Source organism: Eptatretus burgeri, chromosome 1, assembly GCF_056783735.1.
Source record: "Eptatretus burgeri isolate ZD-2024b chromosome 1, Ebu_testis_v1, whole genome shotgun sequence".
NCBI classification, from domain to species: domain Eukaryota; kingdom Metazoa; phylum Chordata; class Myxini; order Myxiniformes; family Myxinidae; genus Eptatretus; species Eptatretus burgeri.
This window is the reverse complement of record NC_140961.1, coordinates 8,392,079-8,402,658: the sequence shown is the minus strand read 5'-3', so window position 1 is coordinate 8,402,658 and position 10,580 is coordinate 8,392,079. Positions and strand designations below refer to the sequence as shown.

The following is a 10,580-nucleotide window of genomic DNA, read 5'->3' as shown; positions in this document are numbered from 1 at the left end:
ACGGTGGGATCTGTAATGTCCACCAATGAACAGTCCTCCGGCTTATCGTCCATCCGAAGGACGGTGATGCATCTCTCTGCATGTTAAACACCAGGATGGCACTTCGTAGCTCGGCCAAGATTCATACACAGGCTAGACAGCTCAAAGGGGAGTGCATACACTTCTAGGCTATCCTGCCAGAGCTAAAATACTCGAGAGTGAATGGTCTCCGAGTCAAATATTGACGCAAAAGATAATGGCAAAAATAGTCTTTGAAAAGTCTTATTGACACTGCATATCAAAATGACGATAATTTTACGAAAATTAATCTTGAAGCTTTTTCTAAAGCTGTTTAATGTTAAGAGGTGACCAAAGCATCATATTTGGTCACCTCAACATTTGGCTTTGGAGGGCAGCTTGGAAATGTGGTTTTCCATGCAAAAGTTGTCTCTTCATGATGGCGAGGCCAAATACCTCCGTGGACTCTACAATTTCCGATCGTTGTTCACAAAGCGAGATCGGTAAGGTGTCGTTTCCAAATGAATGAGGTCAATGTGACATTCCTTGAGTTTCAAGACAAATCAGTTTCAACTCATGTTTCAGTCAGACAGGATGGATGGAACTGTGACCAATCTGCCACTGGGATGTAGAACAGCACAACTTTGCGGAAAACAGGGATGTGGAACCGATCTGGAATTAAATGGAACTATTTGCAAAATGTTTGAGTTTTCCAAGGATGCAGACATGTCATTTATTAATCCAAGGAAATAATACACTGCTTTGATGGCCTCAAAGAGGTGAGAAGATGCTACAAGTACTTCTGTATTGTTTGTGGGGACTGTCACGATAGCTGAGAGGTATGTGCATTCACCTTTGAGCTGTCTACCATGGGATGGATTCTCATGTGACCCAGCTAAAAAGTCTCACCCTGTTATTTTGCACGTAGGACGAGACATCAATGGGTGTGTAGTCCATCGGAAGGGCATTAAACCGGATGATCAATCTGCCAGCACGGGTCATTGGTCGATGTTAAAGATCCCTCAGCGTCTTTCACAAAGAGTAGGCGATTGATCGCCGATACCCTGAAAAAATAACAAATTCCTGAACAAATCACCTTCAGATGAGTGTCCTCCATCTGTCGGAGTGGCGACCCACTGAAGATTGGTTATCATCTCAAAACACTTAAAGACAAGTCGTGGTATGCCCTGGAGCTCTGTGAAATGTATGGGCCTCAATTTAACTCGATATCTTGGGAGTAAATGTGTACACGTATTCCTAATCTGCCTTAAAAAAATCACAAACACTTCAAAATACAAATGGAAATACAAGTCAGCGTTTGAAAATCAGATCCTCTTAGTTGCTGAACACAATAGAATTGGGATCGGAATTTGGACATTTTATTTGGGCAATTGAATCTGGAAATTTTCTCACGACACGTACACTCGCAATAACATGTTCTTGTAGTTTTTCCTCAAAGGTTTTGCCTGTCGCCCATTTGAGTGTGAACATTTTTTGTGCGGAGTGTCGCTGTTGTCATCCATATAATGAGGCAGGAAGGTAAAATAAGAAACAGCAGTACAGCCCTACACTTTCCATCGCATACCGTGATGTAACATGGCAGTGCAAGTATAGTGGGGGAGTATCTACGGAGGGTATCCGATCACCCCCCCCCTCCGGACTTGACCAAACCAACTTTTTTAGCTTCCTTTTATGGTCCCATTACACATTTGAGATGTTTACAAAAAAAAATTCCCGGCACTCTCGCGATATTCAAGATGGCGTCCAGAATGGCGTCAAAAAAATAATAATTTGGATTTGGTTCCTGATAATTAGTTACTAGTTTCTGATAATTGGGCTTTGTTCCCATTTTTTAAAATCCAAGATGGCGTCCAAAATGGCGACCATAATATGCAAAATCAAAGAAAATTATATATAACAGCCAAAAACTGTGACAAAATTGTAAATTATTCATTGGAATAATGTGTTTCTCATCATTAGTAACTAATCCCTAGTGATTGAATTTTGTTGCAATGCTTAAATTCCAAGATGGCATCCAAAATGGCCACCACAACAGGCAAAATCATAGAAAATTGTATACAACAGCCTGAAACTAAGAATAATACACAGTAAATTATTATTTGGATTCATTGTAATATATGTACCTGATTATTAGAAACTAATAGGCCTATGTGGTGATTTATGTTTTGTTGCCGTCCATAAAATCCAAGATGGAGTTCAAAATGGTTTTTGAACTGGTAAAATCATCGTAAATATCAAATGTCAGCTTCAAATAATCATTAATGTAACAATAATATCGGGACAGAACGATGGAATATTCGTCTTGTAATTCTTATCAAGGATGTTTATTATTGTTATCGTATTTGGAATTGAAAATGGTGGACAATTTGAAAGCCAGAAAACACCCCCCCCCACACACACACACACACACACACACACACACACACACACACACACACACACACACACACACACACACACACACACACACACACACACACACACACACACACACACACACACACACACCCATCCACCCCTATACACTTTGAATGTTTACATACACAAGTATTATGTGTACTAATCTTTTTATGTGTATTTTATTCTCTTTCCAGGTTAGATTAATTCGCTTAGCAAGACCGTAGCTCGTCAAGATCAAGATCACAAGTCAAGATGTCAGACAAGCAAGAAATAGTTTAATGTAATTGTCAAAAGAAAGTTGTTGAAACGGAAAGAAAATGCAAACAGGAACATTGTGTCATTCATATATCTGGAATAAAGCATGGATCGTTCACATATTTTTCAGGCTTGACGAATCAAAATGATAGATTGGCACTTCTCAAAAATATACGGGATCGTCGCTTAGCTGAACCACCAGCTTCTTCATATCGAATGACAGATATCTGTCAGGGCATTCCTGATGAGATCCAAGAGAACGAGGGCTATCACCGAGGATGTTACCAAAGATTTACCCTGAACCTACATAGGTTAACAGCGAGTAAACCATCTAACATTCCTGAAGCTCCTGGACCATATTCCAGCCAAGAAGGAAGGGTAATGCGCAAGAAAGCATCAGAAAAGATCATTTTTGAACCTGATCGTATTTTCTGCAATACTGAAGGCCGAATCCATGTGAAAAGGCAGGCATCGACACAAAGGAAGAAACCTCTTCATTTGAACGTGATGGATGGCAGAAAGTGCTGTAAATAGCAGAAGAGAACAATCAAGAGTGGCTCTTAAGGCGAATCCGAGGATTTGATTTGTTTACAGCAGAGGCCCAATACCACCCAGAAAGCAGTACACAGCCAATTATCAGGAACCAAATCCAAATGATTATTTTTCCAATTTGCCACATTTTTGAGATGTAATATACTGTATACTATGATTTTACCCATTTTGGTGGCCATTTTGGACGCCATCTTGAATTTTTTGTTAACATCTCAAATGTGGAAGAGGACCATAAAAGGAAGTTGGTTTGGTAGAGTCCTGGGGGGGGGGAGGGGGGGTGCACGGATACCCTCCGCAGATACTTGACTATAGTATTGTCATCCATTTCCACTTTCTATTACAAATAAATAATGCCATACTAATATTAGCACAATTGCGACTGTAAAGATACGTACTAAATAGAAAAGGATTCATAATTAATCGTTCAAGTGAGCAACTTTTTGCCTGTTATGAATTTGACGGTTGCAAATTTCCTTGGAAAACCTTGTATACATCTGTTAATCATACGCAAGCACGACATGTTATATAATTTGTGTGCCTTCATCCCCAATTGGCTGTTTCATCCCCAATTGGTCCTTATGCATACACAGCCAGACAGTCCAAGACACTGCACGTGCTATTCTGCTTGTGCAGTGCTTTGATTTTTGCATTTATAATTTCAATTTTAATATCGCACTTCAGACATGGAAGGTCTGTGCCTGTCCCGATCTAAGGCCTGTTCCTATCCCGATAAGGCCCACTTATATCCCCACAAAGCCATGCCTATCACTACAATTGGCCCATGCTCATCGTTACAAGGCTCATAGCGGTCCTGACAAGGGTCCGTGGCGGTCCCTCCAAGGCCCGTGGCGGTCCCCACAAGGCCCGTGGCGGTACCCACAAGTGTCCGCGGCGGTACCCACAAGTGTCCGCGGCGGTACCCACAAGTGTCCGTGGCGGTACCCACAAGTGTCCGCGGCGGTACCCACAAGTGTCCGCGGCGGTACCCACAAGTGTCCGCGGCGGTCCCCACAAGTGTCCGCGGCGGTACCCACAAGTGTCCGCGGCGGTAACCACAAGTGTCCGCAGCGGTACCCACAAGTGTCCACGGCGGTACCCACAAGTGTCCGCGGCGGTACCCACAAGTGTCCGCGGCGGTACCCACAAGTGTCCGCGGCGGTACCCACAAGTGTCCGCGGCGGTACCCACAAGTGTCCGCGGCGGTACCCACAAGTGTCCGTGGCGGTACCCACAAGTGTCCGCGGCGGTAACCACAAGTGTCCGCAGCGGTACCCACAAGTGTCCACGGCGGTACCCACAAGTGTCCGCGGCGGTACCCACAAGTGTCCGCGGCGGTACCCACAAGTGTCCGCGGCGGTCCCCACAAGTGTCCGTGGCGGTCCCCACAACTGTCCGTGACAGTCCCCACAAGTGTCCGTGGCGGTCCCTGCAAGTGTCCGTGGTGGTTCCTACAAGTGTCCGTGGTGGTTCCTACAAGGCCCGTGGCGGTCCCGACAACCTTGGGATATTTAACATCTACCAACTAATACTGGCAGACATGACATCCAGCTTAACGTCCATCTGAAAGACAGTGCACACATTGATGTAACGCCCTGCATGTGAAACATGAGGATGACAGTTTCCAGCTGGGATGAGATTCAAATCATACAAACCATCTCCAAGGCCTGTGTGCTTAACTCGAGGCTATCCTGCCAGCACACACGTTTAGTCACCTACCAGGACAATTTGGGACACGACTTTCAGGTTGTGTTTTATCTGTGGTTCTCCAAATGTACTGTTTTCTGAAACAAGACTTGCTAGCAAGCAGCTGCTACAATCAGTGAAACTGCCATTAATAGTTCCATTACATGAGTTGCTTGTGTTGCTTCACAACTCAAACATGCATTGGTTTGAGTTGAAGGGATACAGGGAATGTAATGCTGTCAGGATGGCCGAGAACAAGGCACACTCACCTCCAGTGTCCAGCCTGCGTTCGAATCTTGACCGAGCTATAAACTGTCATCCTGGTGTTTCATAGGCAGCGTGATTTATCAGTGTGCCAGCTGACCCTTGGATGAACGTGAAACTGGTTCTCCTGTCTATTGGTGGACAAAAAAAAAAGATTCCACAATGTTCCTACTCTGATATACTATGCTGGAATGTCGACATGTCCAGGATTGTAACCAAATCAAGAAACTGCTTCAGCAGGACCAATACTCTGTGTCGAGCATGGAACATGATCATCACGATCAGGGTATCAGGTCAGTTCAGGTATAGGAGCATGCGCTGGAGCAGAGCGTCACTGCGTCTAAATTTCCGCCGGTACTCCAGGGGTCTCCATCTGGCCATCCCCATCTCCTTGAGATGCTGATCAACCTGCTGCAACCACAAAGCACAGGGTCGGCCCGTTGGCCTTCTCCACTCACGAGGCTCCCTCACTGAGAGAATCTGGTGAGCAGGATCAGCGTCAGGAAAATGAGCCACATGTCCATGCACGTGCAGCAGATGCCCACGGACTATGCAGGTGACTAATCTCATTTGAGGCTCTTTCAACAACCACTCGTTGGACACAAAGTCTGACCAGCGATAGCCAAGGATTCTCTGACGACACCTGGTACCAAAGGAATTATGTCTCCGTCTCAGATCCCTGGTCAGAGTCCAAGTCTCACATCCGTCAAGCAAGACTGGAAGTACCAAGGACATGAAGACTCAGACTTCCCTCCTCCTGCATAGGTACTGACAGCACCGCACCCTATGATACAGTGAATTTATGACTCCCCAGGCCTGGCCCAGACGTCTCTCGACTTCTGGCTCACAACATGCGGATACATGAATATCACTGCCAAGGTAAGTGAATCTCTCCATGACCTAAACACCCACACCACAAACAGGTACAGATAAGATTGCAGCATCCAAGAGTCATTGAAAGCCTGGATTTTCACTTTGACCAAGGAAACCCAAATTCCCAGTGGCTCTGGCACCTCATTCATAAGGATATTCAGTGTCTCTGCAAAGATGACTGCATCATCTGTGAAATCAAGGTCATAATTCCTAACATTCACAAACGATGCACCACAGCTTGATCTCTCCGACATCCTCTCCAGAATCCAGTGCATACAAGACAAGTGCTGAAAAGTGTGGGGTCCAGTACACATCCCTGACAAACTCCAGTCACAACTGGAAATAAGTCAGAGATGGAACCACGACATCTCACAGCACTCAGTATCAGAGTATAGCTCAGAAATCAGATTGATCGGTGTTGGTGGCTCTCCACGAAGACTGAGAATCCTCCAGAGGGAATACCGATTCACTGAATCGAACGCTTTGTGGAGATCAACATCAGCTGCGAGCAGCCCCTGCTGAAACTCTCATCTGCATTTGGTGACGACCGGAAGAGCAAGGATAAGGTCAATCGTTGACCTCTTTGGTGTAAAGCCGTCCTTAAGCAGATGGTGGTGAACCCTATCAAGAATAATCCGAGCAAAGACCATGCAAGGCACTGAGAGCAGCGTCACCCCCTTGGTAATTTTTACTGTTTTATTGATCACCCTTCCCTTTTCAGAGAGGAACAACAAGGCCCCTCGCCCAGTCAGTTGTCATGATTTCTGAGCTCCAAACAGAGCACAGAGCTGCATGCAACGACACGAGTACAGCATTTCCACCAGCCTTGAGAAGTTCAGCATGGATGCCACAGATCCGAGGAGTTTCACCCCCTTTCAACTGGTTCACAGCAGCCTGTTTCCACAAATAAAGGCGGTTCAAAGTTGATTGGAGGGTCAGCGATAAGGATAGTGACAATCACATCAAACTCAACAGCTGGTGGCTCAGACTGGTACAGCCACCCGAAGTGACAGGCCCAGCCGGCCTTCACTTCGGACTCCCCTGTCAAGAGCCCATCACCCTCTGCTCTAATTGCAGTGCATCGAGGGAGAGGCTTGGAGGAATGCAATGCACATATTCATCTGCAAGTGGGAGGAGAATCACTTGACAATAGGTGATGCTCCACCCCTTCACAGATTCCTTGCGTATCGGCCTCTTTGTCCACCCTCAGTGCACATTACAGTTTTACGCACAAGTACAGTTTTACAGTTTTACGCCGAGACTGGGATGGTAACATTCTCCTAGATTTAAGCCGCAACTTCAGTTGCTACAACAAGACTGTGGTCATTATTGAGGAACTGAGCATTAGCTTGACCCTGAAATTTTGGAGCATCTTCCAGCGATCATCAATGAGATATGGTTATGGATGGCCATTGGCTCACAACGAGCTCCTCCACCCGTTGTCTCACAAGGAAGAGGGTATGCAGACAATGAATTAATAAAGGTTTATATTTATTTTTTTACCAAAGGCTCACCAGCAAAAAAGTGTGTTTATTTTATATCCGTACACCATTATTTTCCGTTGCTAAATCAAAATTGGATTCAACCAAAGCTCTCCTGCTCTATCCAAATGGACAGAAATTTCGTGTTTTCTCATCAAATATGAAACAACACAGCTACGGCAAATAAACCATGCCAACAGGCTACTGAGTTCATTGTTTTGAAGAAGGAAAAAGGCAGATAGGTATCTGGTGATGCGGTTCGATGTGTAAATATCAGTGATATTCGGAGAAACTGAAGGCGGCGCAAGGTTTTCCAATTATGAAGCTTGAACAGGTACAACTTTTTCATTTTTTTTTTTAAATATAAAATTTCATGGAAGAGTGAAGAGACAGGATATAATTGCAATGCATTGACTGCATTGGGACAACAGTTGGACACAACATGCAAGGGAATGAGTGAACAGGAAGAGATGAGAGAAAGAGGAGGGGCAGGAAACACAAGAACATACAAGTAAGAGGGTTGGTTTAATGGAGGTAAAAATGATTGTGGGTAGGGATGGAGGATGACATGAGATGGTATTAGGCCACTTGAGTGAATCCATGGAGGGAGGAGTGGGATTGAGCAGACTCAGGAAAGTGGTTCCACAAACACGAGAAAAGAAGTACAAAAGCATTGACATGTGCAGTCAGCTTGGATTTTGGGAGTTTAAACAATTGTGGATTTCTGGAAGACCACTTGCATCTTGCAGAGGGTTGAGTGTGCAGAAAAAACTAGGCTGGAAGAGATGAAGTAAAAAGCACAAAGAGGCCATTGACCTGCCTGCGATGGTTCAACAACCTTTTATGCTTTCAGCAGATATCTATAGATTGTGGTGAGTGTTAAACAGTCCATGGTTACGTGACTACTTATGCAGCTGCAACCGAGAAATCTGAACCGTGGTATATTTCTTTTTTTGTCATTGTCCGAGTACATCAAATACATTACATGCACACACCCAGGCGCAAGATCAATCAAGGCCATTTCATGGTATTGTACAAACACAGAGTGAAAGTAAACGTAAGGGAGAAATTTTAAATTATTCAAAACAATCTTGGAATTTTCCAGATTAACTTCAGATCACACTTTGTCAGGCATAGTCGTCCAAGAATGGTGTTTTTCATTCCCCATCACGAGTATTGTTAATCAGTCGGACCCAAACATTTCTTTACTAGTCTTTGCATGTTGAAAAAAACATAAATAACTCGATGGTATTCATAGAATACTTACCATGCGCAGTCTTGAGAAGGACTTTGGGTAGTTGATCAATTAGTAAAAGTTTTGCATTGATCGGTTAGCAGTTTCAACAATTGCAGAGAAAACTTTTTTCATACTGACAGGATCAAGGGTTGCACATGTCGAATTATGACGTCATAATGAAGGCACCGATTACATCATTTTGAACACATCTTATTCCCTATGGGGAGTACTTGACAATGGGGCATGTTTCAATTTTTTCCATGGAGCGGTTTCGGAGATATAGAGGTGCAAAGTTTTTCAGCTTTTCCAAGATAGTGCCTGTACCACGTGCCCTATTGATGTCATAATTATCATTATAAATTCCTACATGAGGAGGCACACGTATGGTCAAAATTTGTCAATTGGACCAACAGTTGCAAAGAAAAAACAAATTTCATTACTTATCTAATCAAGCATTGTGCTTGTCGAATTATGACGTCATAATGAAGAAAGCGATGAGATCATTATTAACACATCTTGTTCCCCATGGGGAGGACTTGACAATGAGCCATGTGTAAAAAAAAAATTTCAATGGAGTGGTTTCGGACATATAGAGGTGCAAAGTTTTTCGTTCTTTCCAAGATGGTGCCTGCACCACGTGACCTATGATGTCATAATTATGACTCAAAAAATTATACAGGAAGAGGCGCACCAATTTGGAAAATTTAATGTCAATCAGACCAACAGTTGCTGAGAAAATGAATTTTTAAAATGCAGACACATACGTATGCGTGTATGTATGGCACACATACGCGACTGATCTCTTAACTCCGCTTTTTGCTTCGCGAGCGCAGGGTAATAATACGTTGGCATTTCATGGACTTTTGGTATCATGGACGTCAAACAAGATGCACGTGGTCTTCCAGAAATCCACACTTTGCGGCGTTTCATGGATGTGTAACCTTTTGAACGCCACTGGTACATCGATGAAAGCCCTCTAGTGAGGACATTCAAGATACTGATCATATAACCAGAACAGAGGAGGATGCTTTGGAATTAAACAATACAACTCGAGTTTGTCTTGTAATTAAGGAAAACAACTTGGGTAAGGCAAATTTATTTGACCTCTAGAGCACTGGATATGAAGACTCAAACTCAGTGGGTTAATTAAGCAAAGGTAAATCATGAAGAACATTCACCCTTAACAATCCAATGTCACCCTTCACCACCATCCCCCCCCCCCAATTGTTTCAGTAGCATATTCACATCTCCAGAAAAGGTGCAATAAGCACTTGAGTGCTGCGCAGGTGAAAAAAGAAAGATGGGTGTTCCCAAGTGAAACATCACGAGTTCGTGCATGCGGGTGCTAAATGAAAGGAAGCCACTTGAGAGACGCAAATATCTAGGATTTACAGGACAGAGTTGGAATTTATTTTTTTTAAAGGAGAGAAACGTGCATTAAATAACATATCAAATGGAAATACAGAAATAATTGAGAAGAATGAGCAAGGTTGTGGGGTGGCAGTGTGTGAAAATGGAAGCGGGACAATGCTAATTGGGTGTGATGGAGAAAAAGAAAAGGCATAACATGCCGTCCACACCTGTTTGTCTAAACTTGGCAGATAACTCTTCAAAAGTGAGCAAAATAGTTGAGGAGCAAGAACAAGATTCATCATAAAATAGAATTATTTTTTTTTTTGCAAATGTCAAGATTTGTGGAACAGTGAAAGAGAAAGAAAAATAATACCCACCAAAGGCTAATTGCCCTTGTATTTGTTTATTTACCAACTCCTCAAACAGCTTTTGGCCGATCCCCATCAAAATTCGACATGGGGCCG

At 43.7% G+C, this 10,580-nt stretch overlaps 1 protein-coding gene across 6 annotated transcripts in view; it reads right to left on the bottom strand.

Annotated features, from left to right (window-relative positions):
- The window catches only part of LOC147033820 (disintegrin and metalloproteinase domain-containing protein 12-like), an 868,480-nt gene that overhangs the window by 136,312 nt on the left and 721,588 nt on the right, over positions 1-10,580 (bottom strand). The window lies entirely within an intron of this gene.